The sequence below is a fragment of the Phyllobates terribilis genome, unplaced genomic scaffold (assembly GCF_046119375.1).
Source record: "Phyllobates terribilis strain yellow unplaced genomic scaffold, ASM4611937v1 Scaffold_3__8_contigs__length_932513732, whole genome shotgun sequence".
Classification (NCBI taxonomy): domain Eukaryota; kingdom Metazoa; phylum Chordata; class Amphibia; order Anura; family Dendrobatidae; genus Phyllobates; species Phyllobates terribilis.
Genome location: NW_027362763.1, coordinates 235,026,913 through 235,042,660, shown reverse-complemented (window position 1 = coordinate 235,042,660; position 15,748 = coordinate 235,026,913).

Sequence of the window (15,748 nt, the reverse complement as noted above, 5' to 3'; positions counted from 1 at the left end):
CATCAGGCTGCATAAGGATTGTGGCAGAACTGAACCTCTCCTTGAGATACACAAAGCTTCAATGGCCTCCGTAGTTCACTGAACCGTATTCGCACCTTTCCTGGTGAGATCGGTCAGCGGCTTAACAATTATAGAAAAATTCTTAATGAATTTTCTGTAATAATTGGCGAAACCCAAAAATCTCTGTATCAATTTCAAACCAATAGGCCTAGGCCATTCCTGCACCGCCTGAAACTTCACCAGGTCCATCTCAAAGCCCTTGCTGGAGATAATGTAGCCCAAAAAACTAATTACCTGCACAGCGAACTCACATTTCTCCAGCTTAGCAAAAAGCGAATTGTCACTTAACAACTGCAATACCTCACGTACGCTCTGCCAATGAGACTCTAGATCCGGCGAATAAGTCAAAATGTCATCCAAATACACCACCACATTCTTACCAATCAACGGTCTTAGGATGTCATTAATAAGGTTCTGAAAAAACGCTGTTGCATTGGTAAGACCAAAAGGCATAACAAGATTCTCAAAATGACCCACCGGAGTGTTAAAAGCAGTTTTCCATTCATCACCTTCCTTCATAAGTAACAAATTGTATGCCCCCCGGAGATCAATTTTAGAGAACCACTTGGCCCACACTAACTGGTTGAACAAGTCCGGAATTAATGGCAGTGGGTAGGAATTGCGTAAGGTAATTTTATTAATTTCGCGAAAGTCCAAACATGGACGTAAACCGCCGTCCTTTTTTTTTCCAAAAAAAAATCCAGCAGCCACAGGAGACTTAGAAGGTCTAATGTGACCGGCGGCCAAGCTTGTCTGTATGTATTCCTCCAAGGCCTTTCTCTCAGGGATAGTCAGATTAAATAAGCGACTCTTGGGAACAAACTCAATGGTGCAATCATAGTCCCTATGAGGAGGCAAAACTTGCGACTCCTCCTCAGAAAAAAACTTCCAAAAATCCTGAATAGGTACAGGTAATTCCCCTCTTTCCACAGCAGCAATGCGACCGTTACAACATTTATCATGACACTTAGGACTCCAAGACTTAATTTCATGGGTAGACAAGTCCAGTACAGGATTGTGCAATTTTAACCAAGGTAACCCAAAAACCACTGGAGAAGGCAAATTATTTAATACCGCCAAATCCAAATTCTCTTGGTGAATACCATTAATGGTGAGGGGAAATTCAAAACCTTGTGAGTAATGCATTTCAAGAGAGAGCCATCAACAGCAATCACAGAAATAGGAGATGACAAAAGTTTGGATTCTAATTTAAATTTTTCCAAAAATCCCTTATCAATCACATTGAGTGTAGAACCACAATCCACAAATACCCGAAATTCAATCAACTCCTCCTGGAATGAGGTGCTTCCAGAAAGAAATACTCCTTTTGAGTTTAAACAAGCTATACGGGTGTAACTGACCTCTTTTTCTTTTCTTTGGTCAAACGAAGCACACAGTTCTTAATAAAGTAGTCAGATTTACCACAATAAAAACATAATCCCTTAGCAAACCTGCGGTCTTTTTCCTGAGAGTGGGGTGACATCGCCCCAATCTCCATCGGTTCTCTACCTTCCGAGCAGACCCTCTGAAAACTAGGAGCTGCCATAGCAGTAGATTTCTCCGACACCATGCTGATATTTGGATTACTTTCCTTAGAGTGTTTTATTTTGGGCTGGACTTACTGTTATGAACTGCTACAAGCACTAAGGAAAGATAGGAAAACTGTCCCTACAATAGGACTAAGCTGATTCCCTACGATGCAGCGGGGGACCTGTTCCTTGTTAACAGACCCGCCTAAGTCCTCGGCTTGTCTGAACGCAGACCTATGGATATAAGGGAGGGGTCCCTACAAGAACTAAGGACTGGGATATAGTTGGACACCTCCTAGCAGAAATTGTAGCAGAGCAAAGACAAACAAACAAAAAGTACTAGTGGTCCAAAGGCCAAGCAAACTACAGAGTTAGGTACAAGGCACCTGGCTAGCTTAAGAGTAAATGTAACACTGAAGTCCAGCAAGGCCAGAAGGGCGGAGCTGGATTATACAGGCAGAAAGTCATGTGACCAAAAAAATAGAAAAAGAACTAACAGGAGGGTTCTAACAGCAACTGATCCCACAGTTGGACACTCTGAAGAGCTGTTCACTGGTCCATTTCCATATTTGGGCCCCTCGCCTGCTCCACTTGAAGTGGTGGAAGAGGAGATCCCATGTAGCGATGGCCAAATATTTGAACAGCCACGGCCACAGGAAGGCGACACTGGAAATTTGTCACAAGAGGTGGACGATGACGAGACACAATTGCCACGGAGTGAGGAGGATGACCGTGGTGCAGAAGTGGAAGAGGAGGTGGTGGTGGATGATCTAGTAACTGACCCAACGTGGCAGGAGGACACGCAGAGTGAGGCCAGCAGCACACAGGGGGAGGGAGGCAGAGTACCCCAACAGGCAAGAAGAAGCAGTGTGGTGGCCGCAGACAGAAGGCGGCCAACCGTTACCGGTAACACCGACACGAGGGACATCGCCAGTACAACCGATAGATCTTCCATAGTCTGGAATTTTTTTAAAGACTCTGCTGATAACCCCAAAAAGGCCATTTGTACAACCTGCTATGCCAGCATCAGAAGGGTTGACAAAACTACGAGCCTAACCACCACCAGCTTGATCAGGCACATGTCAGCAAAGCACCCGACTTTGTGGGGCGAACCCCAGGGTCCACAACCAGTGTCAGCGGGTGTCACCACTGCTTCTTCCGCTATTGTGCGTGTAATTGATCCCCCTGTTGTGAGTGCAAGGCAATCCCCTGCCCATACTGCATGCAAAGATGCCCCCTCCCCTCAGTATTCACTTGTTTTGGCAGTTTCACAAGAAACAGCATCAACGTCCACATTCACGTCCCACCGCAGCGTTCAATTGTCCATATCCCAGACCTTTGAACGAAAGTGCAAATTCGCAGCCAACGCCCCACAGGACACAGTCCTAAATTCGCACATTTCATGACTGCTTGCGTTTGAAATGCTGCCTTTTAGGCTGGTGGAGACGGAATCCTTCAGCAACCTTATGGCGGTGGCCATTCCTTGGTACTCGGTCCCCAGCCGACAGTATTTTGCCTGGTGTGCCATCCCCGCACTACACAAGCATGTGTCCCAAAACATCTGCCATTCCCTCAACAACGCAGTTACTGGGAGAGTCCATCTGACAATGGACATGTGGACAAGTGCTTGTGGCCAGGGACGGTATATCTCCCTGACGGCACGCTGAGTAAACATCGTGGAAGCTGGGACCCAGTAGGACCTTGGGACGGAACACATCCTCCCCACACCGAGGATTGCGGGCCCTATGTCAGTCAGAGTTGCCCCCACATTGTACAGCTCCTGCGCATCATGCTCCTCCTCCTCCTCATGCTCCGCCTCCATCTCAGATATCTCCACATCAGTTACAAGCTGGAATCACAGCAGTACAGCCTCAATCAAGCGGCTACAGGCTCTGCTGAAACTCATAAGCATAGGCGATAAACCTCACATTGCTTGTGAGTTGTGGACAGCTGCAAAAGAGCAGGCATATCTGTGACTGAGAACGCTGAACCTACATCCACGCATGGTCGTGTGTGACAATGGCCGTAACCTGGTGGCGGCTCTGAGGCGAGATCACACACGTACCATGCCTGCTTCATGTGCTTAACCTCGTGGTTCAGCGGTTTCTTAAATCGTACCCCGAGTTGCCAAATCTGCTCGTCAAAGTACGCCGCCTGTCAGCTCATTTTTGGAAAACGGCTACAGCTTCCGCCACCCTTGCTTTGTTGCAGCAGCGTTTGTAACTTCCGGCACACCGACTGGTGTGTGATGTTCCCACTCGTTGGAACTCTACCCTCCACATGTTGCAAAGGATTTGTGAGCAGAAAAGAGCATTTGTGGAGTATCAGCTGCAACAAGGCCGTCGGTATTCAGGTCAGACTCCACACATAAGACCTCAGGAGTGGACCTGGATGTCTGACATATGTACCATCCTGACTAACTGTGAGGAGTCCACCAAGATGGTGAGTGGCAATGACGCCATCATTAGCGTCAGCATCCCACTTGTCGGTCTTTTGCAACGCTCTCTGCTGAGAATTAAAGAGGAGGCATTGCAGCCAGTGTATGATGAGATGGATAAAGAGAGCATGGTCAGTCGTCATCTTGGTGAGGACATGGAAATCTTGTCCGTTACCAGTCTGGCACGCATGGCTGACTTTAGGTTACGCTGCCTTAACCGTGACCCTCGCGTTGTCAAAATGTTGGGTGACAGTCATTACTGGTTGGTGACACTTTGAGACCCCCGCTACAAGGAGAACTTTCACTCTCTTATTCCTGAGGTGGAGAGGTCTACAAAAATGGGGCAGTACCAGAATGCCCTTGCTGCAGAACTGTTAAAAAAATTCCCATCTGAACACGCTAGCGGCAGAGGTCACCGATCATTGCCCAACCAAGGCGTACAAGCCAGAGAGATGCAACTCCAATCCAGCAGAGGCAGGGGAAAACAGGCAACGTTCTGGAATAGTTTTCTGAGACCCGCCTAGCTTACAGGCCCTGAGGCGCGGGATACTCTCACAAGGAGTGGAAAGTTTCAAAGGATGGTGAGGGAGTACCTTGCCGACCGTACCAGCGTCCTCCGTGATTCCTCTGTGCCTTTTAATTATTGGGTATCCAAGCTGGACATTTGAAATGAACTCGCTCTGTACGCCTTGGAGGTCCTGGCCTGCCCTGCCGCTAGCGTGTTATTGGAGCGTGTTTTTAGTGCCGCTGGGGGAATTATAATGGATAAGTGCACTCGCCTGTCAACTGACAATGCTGACAAGCTGACTTTTATCAAAATGAACAAGGGCTGGATTGGGACAGACTTCTCATCACTACCAAATGACAGCAAAGTAACAAAGTCAAATCCACTGTGTTATTTCTAGAAGTGTATTCTCATGCACCGCTTCACACCCACACATGGGTATATGCTTCCTCATTTCGTCTGTTTTTTGCTCTTCTCCTTATCCTCAGTAGAGATGAGCGGTGTTCGACTAGAACTGTTCGCCAATCTCAAATTCGAGCTGTTTTGGGCGGTGTTTGAGTTGTTCGACGAACCCGAACGATTTGCAAAAAATTTGGCTGTTCGAGGTTATGTTCGATAACTGTTCGTGCACCCAAAGCGTGTCCTGCATGTCTGGCGCTATTTAGAGCACCAATCATGCAGGGATTGTCTGCCACTCACTTTAATGCCACAGCCATGGTGGTTGTGGCATTACAGTGATTGCCTAAATCGATGGGAACAGTGCTCACAGTGAAAAATTTAGAATAGAAGGAAAAGAGCTTCACAAATAGATTAGATAGATAGAAACATGTCAGTCACATATATAAGAAGTACAGTGACAGTGTTGCTTACTGTACTTGTCATTTAGTGTAAAGGATTTATTAAAAAAAATAATAGTGTTTTCATGCACCGTCTCTTTAAAAAAGCCGACCGGCATTTCAGCAGCGATACCCGACAATTTAGAATAGAAGGAATAGAGAATCACACATAGATTAGATAGATAGAAACATGTCAGTCACATATATATGAAGTACAGTGATAGTGTTGATTACTGTACTTGTCATTTAGTGTTAAAATAAAGGATTTATTTAAAAAAAAATTGGCGTGGGGTTCCCCATAATTTTAGTCTCTAGCGGAGGTTAAGCTGACTGCTGAGGCAGATGTTTGAAGCCTGGGAAGGGGGTAATACCCACGGAGCTTCCCAGGCTACTAATATCAACCCCCAGCTGAATACCTAGCCTTTACTAGCTATTAAAATGGGGGACCCCCCCCAAAAAAATGACGTGGGGTCCCCCCTATTTTAATAGCTAGCAAAGGCTAGGCAGACAGATGGGAGCTGATATTAATAGCCCAGGGAGGGCGCCATGAATATTGGCCCCCTCCCAGGCTAGAAACACCAGCCGTGAGCCGCCCCAGAAATGGCGCATCCATAGGATGCGCCAATTCTGGCACTTAGCCTCGCTCTTCCCACTGCCCTGTAGCAGTGGCAGTGGGGTAATAGGGCTGGGGTTGATGTCAGCTTATAATGCCAGCTGACATCAAGCCCAGGTTAGTAATGGAGAGGCGTCTATAAGACACCCCCATTACTAACCCCATAGTCAAAGTTAAAAAAAAACACAAACACCCAGAGTAAAGTCCTTTAATTGAAATAAACACACTATTCTTTATTGTTCTAAATTAAACCATAGTTACCATCACGCCCATTCCAGCTGAAGCCAACGATCTCCTGCAATAAAAGAAAAATAATAAAGCAACATCATCCTTACCTTTCCATGGTTCCCACGACGGCTTCAGCTCTGCTACATTCACATAACAGGCTGGATCGCAGCTGAAAGCTGCCATCCAGCCTATCATTCTGCAGACACTGAGGAGCACAGGCATGCTTGCACTCCTCAGTGTCTCGCTGTGACGGCATAAAGATGAGCCGAGGTCATGTCCAATGAACTCGGCTCACCTCAGGCACGTCACTGACAGCGTAGGAAAATTCTGCTGCACTCAGCGCTTCAGTGTGAGAATTCTCCCACGCTGTCAGTGACGTGCATGAGGTGAGCTGAGATCATTGGACATGAGCTCACCTCATGCACGTCACTGACAGTGTGGGAAAATTCTCCTGCTCAAGCGCTGAGCGCTGAGAATTTTCCCATGCTGTCAGTGACGTGCATGAGGTGAGCCGAGTTCCTTGGACATGAGCTCACCTCATGCACGTCACTGACAGTGGGTGGGTGTCAGTGGGTGGGTGTCAGTGGGTGGGTGCGTGGGTGGCAGGCTGCACACTTACGCTTGCATTCCAAGAAAACAAAGCTGATGCTAGGTTCTATCATCATCATCATGCTCCTCACCTTGGCACTCTCAACTCCCCTAATGGAGAAGCCAGGGCCCACGGGAGGAGTCTCTGGTTGTCTGGTGGGCTCGTCCAATGGTGCCCTAAAGCAGGCCAGGCTGACAAAAGTGTGGGGAAGGTTCCCGGGACAAATAGTGGCGGCTGGGGACTGAGTATGGAGACCTTGCCTCCTCCACACCTTGGGCTATGTTCACAGGTAGCATTTTTTATGTGTTTTTGCACTTTTGTATTGCTTTCAACTGTGACAACTGCATTCACCGGGAAATGTCATTTTAACATTTTACAACCTTATCTGGCCATGTGCTGTGTGACACATGCATACAGTGCTGAAAAGACATGGGAACAGCATGGGGAAAACCCCTAGAAGCATCTCTGACACCCAGGTCACTGTCTAAAAGTGTGCCCATCATAAGTCATCCTTGCCGCATCAGAAGATGCAGACCTGCAACTATCCCCATGCAAGTTCTAGTCCCAGGGCAGTGTTCAGTTGTACCTCCCCCATTCCTTGCAATACAAGCGCAAGTATGCAGCCTGCCACCCACCCACCCCAAGGCTGCAATACTATACTGCTTGCTTGCTTGCACTTGAAATTGGGCCTTTTAGGCATGTGGAGGCGGAATCTGGCCACCACGTCATGGCTGCGTTGGCGGCCTGGAATCCATTCTCAGTCCCCACCTGCCCGGCGGCCGGGTGTCCATGCTCAGTCCCCAGCTGCCCCGCGGCCGGGTGTCCACACACGGTTCCCAGCCGCCTGGGAGCAGCAGGGTGTCCATAAATGGTCCTCAGTCGCCCTTATTTCTCCTTGGAACATCCCCCCACACACTTTTCTTAGCCCAGTCTGCTTTAGGGCAGCATTGGACGAGCCCACCAGAGAACAATACTCCTCCGGTGGGCCCTGGCTTTTCCATCAGAGAAGTTGAGAGTGCCAAGATGAGGAGCATGATGATGATGACAGAAGTTAGCATCTGCTTTGTTTTCTTTTAATGCAAGTGTAAGTGTGCAGCCAGCCACCCACCCAACCCCAGACTGCAATGCCATACTGCTAGCTTGCACTTGAAATGGGGCCTTTTAGTTTGGAGGAGGCCGAAGCTGGACACTACCTCATGGCTGCTTCGGCAGCGAGGTATCCATACTCAGTCCCCAGCTGCCCCTATTTGTCCTGGTGTGCCTTATACATAATATTAAGCGCGTATACCAAAACATTACATGTGCCATCCCCAGTGCATTTAGTGGGAAGGAGAGCCTATTCCGCTGTAGTGTGTGCATGCCAAACCCCTGTTCATGGTACATGCGAAGATGCCTCCCACCCTGCACCTGTCATTGCAGACTTGCAACTATCCCCGTTCAAGTCCTTGTCCCAGGGCAGTGTTCAACTGTACCTCTCCCATTCCTTGCAATGCAAGCGCAAGTATGCAGCCTGCCACCCACCCACCCCCTGGCTGCAATACCATACTGCTTGCTTGCTTGCACTTTACATTGGGCCTTTTAGGCATGTGGAGGCAGAATCTGGCCACCACGCCATGGCTGCATCGGCGGCCTGGTATCCATACTCAGTCCACAGCTGCCAGGTGGCTGGAAGTCCCCGCTTGCTCCCCAGCCTCCAGGGGGCGGCCGGGTGTCCATACTCGGTCCCCAGCCACCCCTATTTGTCCCGGTAACCTTTCCCACACTTTTATTAGCCTTGCCTGCTTTAGGGCAGCATTGGCCGAGCCCACCAGACAACCAGACTCCTCCGGTGGGCCCTGGCTTCTCCATCAGGGGAGTTGGGAGTGCCTAGGTGAGGAGCATGATGAGGATGATAGAAGTTAGCATCTGCTTTGTTTTGTTGGAATGCAAGCGCATGTATGTAGTAGCGGCTAGGCCTGAGGTGGTCAGCGTTTTGGCGCATATCCTACCTCCTCCGAGGATTGCTGGATGTTTTCCTGCTACTATCCAAGTTCTATGACTCCCGTTAAAACAAAGCTTCAGGTGATAAATGATGGATGAGGTAGTGGCAAAGGAGAAAGAGCAGGAGAAACAGGAACCATTCACATCAATATCAGGCCAGTCAACCAGATATGTCTTGTAGGATATGTTTCTGTAACAAAAGGAGCGGTTCGGCTACACAGTTATAGGGCATACTGTGAGTGCAATGCCTACCAAAAATTTCGAGGCACTCCAATGCCCCTTGGAAATGACATGGAGGTCAGAGGGCCTTAACTAAACCTTTTTTTCCATTTATAGCAACAGGGTCTCCTGTGTACTGTTGGCCTAAGCAGTAAATGGAAGGCTTTCCAAAAATTATGAGGAACTGCAATGCCCCTTACAAGAGCCATGCAGTACAGCATATTACAAACATAAGTCCCATTATTGGGGAGTGGGTCTCCCATAGGATTTGCTTATGCCTTCCAAGCAAAAGCTTCCAAAAATTAGGACGGAGCAACTTGCAATGCCCCTTACAAGAGCCATGCAGTACAGCATATTACAAACATAAGTCCCATTATTGGGGAGTGGGTCTCCCATAGGATTTGCTTATGCCTTCCAAGCAAAAGCTTCCAAAAATTAGGACGGAGCAACTTGCAATGCCCCTTACAAGAGCCATGCAGTACAGCATATTACAAACATAAGTCCCATTATTGGGGAGTGGGTCTCCCATAGGATTTGCTTATGCCTTCCAAGCAAAAGCTTCCAAAAATTAGGACGGAGCAACTTGCAATGCCCCTTACAAGAGCCATGCAGTACAGCATATTACAAACATAAGTCCCATTATTGGGGAGTGGGTCTCCCATAGGATTTGCTTATGCCTTCCAAGCAAAAGCTTCCAAAAATTAGGACGGAGCAACTTGCAATGCCCCTTACAAGAGCCATGCAGTACAGCATATTACAAACATAAGTCCCATTATTGGGGAGTGGGTCTCCCATAGTATTTGCTTATGCCTTCCAAGCAAAAGCTTCCAAAAATTAGGATGGAGCAACTAGCAATGCCCCTTACAAGAACCATGCAGTACAGCATATTACAAACATAAGTCCCATTATTGGGGAGCGGGTCTCCCACAGTCTTTGCTTATGCCTTCCAAGCAAAAGCTGACAAAAATAAGGACGGAGGAACATGCAATGCTGGCACCCTGGTGGTATAGTGGTGGTTGAGGCTGAGGATAAGGAGAAGAACATAAAACAGCCGAAATGAGGAAGCGTATACCCATGTGTGGGTGTGAAGCGGTGCATGTTAATACACCTCCCGAAATAACACAGTGGATTTGACTTTATGATACTCTGCAGTCATTTGGTGGTGATGAGAAGTCTGGCCCAATCCAGCCCTTGTTCATTTTGATAAGGGTCAGCTTGTCAGCATTGTTAGTTGACAGGCGAGTGCGCTTATCAGTTATAATTCCCCCAGCGGCACTAAAAACACGCTCCGATAACACGCTAGCGGCAGGGCAGGCCAGGACCTCCAAGGCATACAGAGCGAGTTCATTCCAAGTGTCCAGCTTCGATACCCAATAATTAAAAGGCACAGAGGAATCACGGAGGACGCTGGTATGGTCGGCAAGGTACTCCCTCACCATCTTTTGAAACTTTCCACTCCTTGTGAGAGTACCCTGCGCCTCAGGGCCTGTAAGCATGGCGGGTGTCAGAAATCTGTCCCAGAACGTTGACAGTGTTCCCCTGCCTCTGCTGGATTGGAGTTGCATCTCTCTCGCCTGTACGCCTTGGTTGGGCAACGAACTGTGACCTCTGCCGCTAGCGTGTTCAGATGGGAATTTTTTTAAGAGTTCTGCAGCAAGGGCATTCTGGTACTGCCACATTTTTGTAGACCTCTCCACCTCAGGAATAAGAGAGTGAAAGTTCTCCTTGTAGCGGGGTTCTAAAAGTGTCACCAACCAGTAATGACTGTCACCCAACATTTTGACAACGCGAGGGTCACGGTTAAGGCAGCGTAACATAAAGTCAGCCATGCGTGCCAGACTGGTAACAGGCAAGATTTCCGTGTCCTCACCAAGATGACGAGTGACCATGCTCTCCTCCTCTTCCTCCTCCTCCTCCTCCCCCCTGTCCTCAGGCCACCCACGCTGAACCGACGGTATGACACTTGTACAGGTACTACCGTCTACAGTGCATGATAGCAGCTCCTGTTCTTCCTCCTCCTCCTCCTCCTCTCCCTCATTGTCCCCCAATGCACATTGAGATGAGATGAGGCTGTGCTGTGTGTAATCACCCACTACGGCTTCTTGATCCTTCTCATCATACTCTGGCTGCAATGCCTCCTCTTTAATTCTCTGCAGAGAGCGTTGCAAAAGACAGACAAGTGGGATGCTGACACTAATGATGGCGTCATCGCCACTCACCATCTTGGTGGCCTCCTCAAAGTTTGTCAGGATGGTACATATGTCAGAGATCCAGGTCCACTCCTGAGTATGCGGTCGAGACTCACGGCTACTAAGAGTTGACTGTGTGGAAGACAGACCGGAGGTGGTGGTGCCCAGGTAACTGGAAGTATTATCTGCAACCCAATTAATAACCTGTTCACACTGATCAGTTCTCAATACTGGTGTTGTTCTGTGCTTCCCTAGTAATTCGGTCAAGAAGTGGGAGCGAGAAGATGTGGCTGTTGGTTGTGGCACATTTTCACCTTGGCCACGGCCCCGTCCTCTGCACGAACCATCACCAGAACATCCACTTCCACGTCCCTTGCCACGCGCCTTGCCCATTGTAAAGGAAGTAAAATAGCTTACACTTGCACTATCAATGGAAAAAGGGTAATAAAAAGTAGATTAGAACTGTGGAAGAGGAAAACCGCAGTTCTATTTCTCTGGCCTACACAAGACTCTTTTAAACAATCTGAACAATCAGGGAGAAACTATTACTGTTTTTCTTTATGTAAAAAATACCAAAACCTGAATAATAGAGATTTTTTACCGTGGGATGGAAAAACCACAGTTATTGTTTACTGGGGTATACCAGACTTTTTTAAATATATAGATTTGCGGCTGAACAGTGAGCGGCACACTCAAACTGTGTTTTTTTAGAAACCAAAGGCCCAAAACTGGATAGTACAGAGATTTGACCCATGGAGCTGCAAAACCACACTGGGATTTGTCGGGCCTACACCAGACTATTTTCAACAGATATATTTTTGTGTCACAACAGTCAGGAGACACTACTGTTTTTCTTTACGGAAAATATACCAAAACCTGAATAATAGAGATTTTTTACTGTGGGATGGGAAAACCACAGTTATTGTTTACTGGGGTATACCAGACTTTTTTAAATAGATATATTTGCGGCTGAACAGTGAGCAACACACTCAAACTGTTTTTTTTTTTAGATTCAAATGGCCCAAAAGTGGATAATGCAGAAGTTTGAACCGTGGAAGTGCAAAACAACACTTCAGTTTCTCTAGTCTACACCTGACTATTTTCAACAGATATATTTGTGTCTGAAAAATCAGAGACACGCTTTTTTTTGGGGGGGGGACACCAAAAGGTTAATAAGACAGGTATTTGTACAGTGTGAAGGAGGAAAAAAAAGAGGATTTAGATGAAAAAAAAGGATTTTTCCTGTCCCCTGAGACCTGGAGCTAAGTCCAGCAATTTCAGCAACACGAGCAGCACACAGGACTGTAATGCAGCGTTTGCTGGTAGAACCACTGCGTCTCCTATACAGCCTGCCTGCCTGATATCTGGGATTGATATTAGTCCTGAGAAGGACTGTTTGTTTGATCTTGCAGCCTTTACAGACCCTACACTAACTATTTCGCAATTTATATCTCTCCCTAAATCAGCAGCGCTGTCCCTGCACTGTCTGATCCGGAGCGACTGTGTCCAAGATGGCGGCGACCAGTTTTAAATACTCGAGGTGACGCTTTGCAGCCAGCCAATCACAGTAATGCCCACAACCAACATGGCTGAGGCATTACAGTGACTGGCTGGCAATCCCTGCATGTTCATTGGCTCTGTAAAGAGCACCAAACATGCAGGGCGGAGACCCGAGCTCCCGCCCGAGTAACCCGGAAATGCTCGGTGCTCGCCGAACATCCCGAGTAGCGTGATGCTCAGGCGAGTACCGAGCAGTATCGAGCATGTTCGCTCAACACTACTCACTATCCAATAATCCAAAATGACTCTGATACTTTTTACTCCTTCCATATGTAACGGGGCATGGTGGTAGTCATGGGTGAGTGTCGCAGTGTTTTCTTCATCACCCCGGCCCGGTACAGAAATATGGGGACATGCTTGTCCCTGAGTGTGTGTGGTGTGCAGTACTTTGGACTGTATGCTGTAGAAATCTTTACTCACTTTCATCCTTGGTTAAGATGGGTGCAGATCCTCTGCTATGTGAATAAAAGATGACACCTTTCTTTTAAAAACAAAACAGTCCCATTTACTTCATCAGCACGGCCTTAGAAACAGGGGATTACAGGTACAACACTTGTTGCAAAACACGACATTCACAGATGGTAAAACACAGTCTTAATCCCCACACAGTGCTAATCACAGTGTGACTTGGACCTAGGGGAAACTGCCTCTGGACTTTCTCATGGTGAAGCTCCTGCTTTTACCCACGGCTCCCAATACCTGACTCTAACAGGGACTATCTTGCTTCTGAGGCTCCATAGTGCAGGCACGTCCATTACTGCCTATCGGCTGGAAGAGGCCAGGATCCACAAATTGACCTTCAGAGTATAGATTAAACTGTGTTGTACCCGTTCCTGTTAATCCTCCTGGTTTCTCCCACACACACCCATCTCTCTTCTTCTCTGCCTCTCCTTACTCACTGCTACTTCTTAACTAACTAAGATGGCCAAATCGAATCTCCCAGAGATCCATCAGTCTCTAGCTTGTCACTGATGGCGGCCCCCAAACTAGTTAACCCTGTGTCTCCCTGACATAAGGGTAATGTAATATCAAACAGTACCTCTGCTGCCATGTAATGGCTGTATCTGAAAACAACAGTTTTTTCAGGTGACTAAAACATACACAGAGTTATTAAAACAGTACTGTTCTTTAGGGGAGTGGAGTGGACATTCTCCACACACACCTCACACATAGTCCTAAAGTGGTGGCCACTATCACCAACCTCAGTGTTTGTAATCTGGCTACTTATTTCAAATAAAAAATGTACCATAATTTGCAGGAAATTATTTTCCAATTCCCGAATAGCCATTATGATTTTACTAACTCACCTTTCCTACTCTCTGACCATAACATTCTTTCCTTCTCTGTCAAAATTTGCCACCCACTCAGGACATCCCTACATACAGAAATCTACATGACATCAATAACCAACAACTTTTGAAGAATACACAGTCATCATTAAACTATCTCCTCCCTCTCATGTCCCGACCTAAAGGGGTGGTCTGGTACCTAAAATGTATTGCATAAATATCTATCCTTACACCCTAGCCGCTTTTGTAATTTTCTTTATTGCGCAATACCCTACACTTCTGTTATCTACCTAATCCCTAAATGTGTTTTTTTTTACTGCACTTTCTGTGACATTTTGTTTGAGAAGAGTCCCAAACTTAACATCACAGGAGGTGGGGGCTGCACTCACTTCCCGCAGCATCCATCATCCCTCCTGGAACAGGACATCACAGGGGGAAGAGCTGTAGTTACTAATTAGTTTCTTGCATCACTGCCCTCTCTGAAGATGTCCTGGATCCTGGGAAATGGATGCTGTGCAAGATGTGAGTGCAGCACCAGCACTCTGCTTCTATCTCTACTACCGCAGCTTCTGTCAAAGAAGACATCATCAAAGGGAGGAGAAAAAAGCAGTGAGTGACACTAGTGCCGCTTCTAGCACCGTCTTCAAACAAATTGTAAATAGTTATGTTTTTATGGTTAATGGTGTTCTCTCTCTCTATTGCCTGTAAAGTGTATTCTCTTATGGTCAGCAGGGTTCTCTCTCTCTTTCTCTCTCTCTTTCCTCTTCCCATGTGTATTATCAGAGCAATTCCAAACTTTCAAGTATTGAGATTTGAGCAAATTTATTCGCTGTGAATCTAATTTTTATGGGAAAAGTCAGCAAAGTCAGAGAATTTGAATTTCAGAAGATCTTCTCATCTTTACCCAAGCAAAGTTTTCAATTTAATGCTAAATGTGTTACCAATGACAGTGGAGGAGAGCAGATCTTGTTTTTTATTATATGTAAAAGAGAATTGTTTATTTATAGATTTGAAAGAGGTGATGAGCAAAACTTGTGATGTATACAAGAGCTTATCAATGATCTTTTTTGATTTTTGCTAGGAATGAGCGAGTAGTGAAATAATTAAACTCGCTATACTCGTAACGAGTAGGTCCCAATACTCGGGTACTCGTTACGAGTATCGAGTTCAATGTAAGTCAATGGGAAAAGCGAGTAAGCCGAGTAATTTTAAACAATCACTCAGCCTCATACTCGCTTGCCCGCAGCCTCCCACCCCGATCCTCTGCCCCCGCCACCTCCCATTCCAATCCTAAGTTAGGACCGGGCGGGGAGCACAGCACCAGGGAGCGGGGAGCGAAGGACCTGGGCGGGGAAGCCGGCAGTGAAAAGACTTCACCGCCGGCTTTCCTGTTCGGTGCTGCGCTCCCGTCTCCCTGATGGACGCTCCCCGCTCCCTGGGAAGCGTACAAGTGGAGGGGTTAATAAAGATGCAGTCCCTAAATGTGTTTTTTTTATTTTTTAATCAATTTTTCACCAAAAATTTGACACGGCCTTTGCCATATTTTTGTATCCAGCCAGGTACAGCAGGCAGGAACAGGCTGGCCCCAACCCCCAGATGCCTATTTGTACCTGACTGGAAACAAAAATACAGGGAAGCCCTTTTTTAATTATTTCATGAGTTTCATGAAATAATTAAAAAAAAATTGACGTGGGGCTTCGCCCTATTTTTGTGT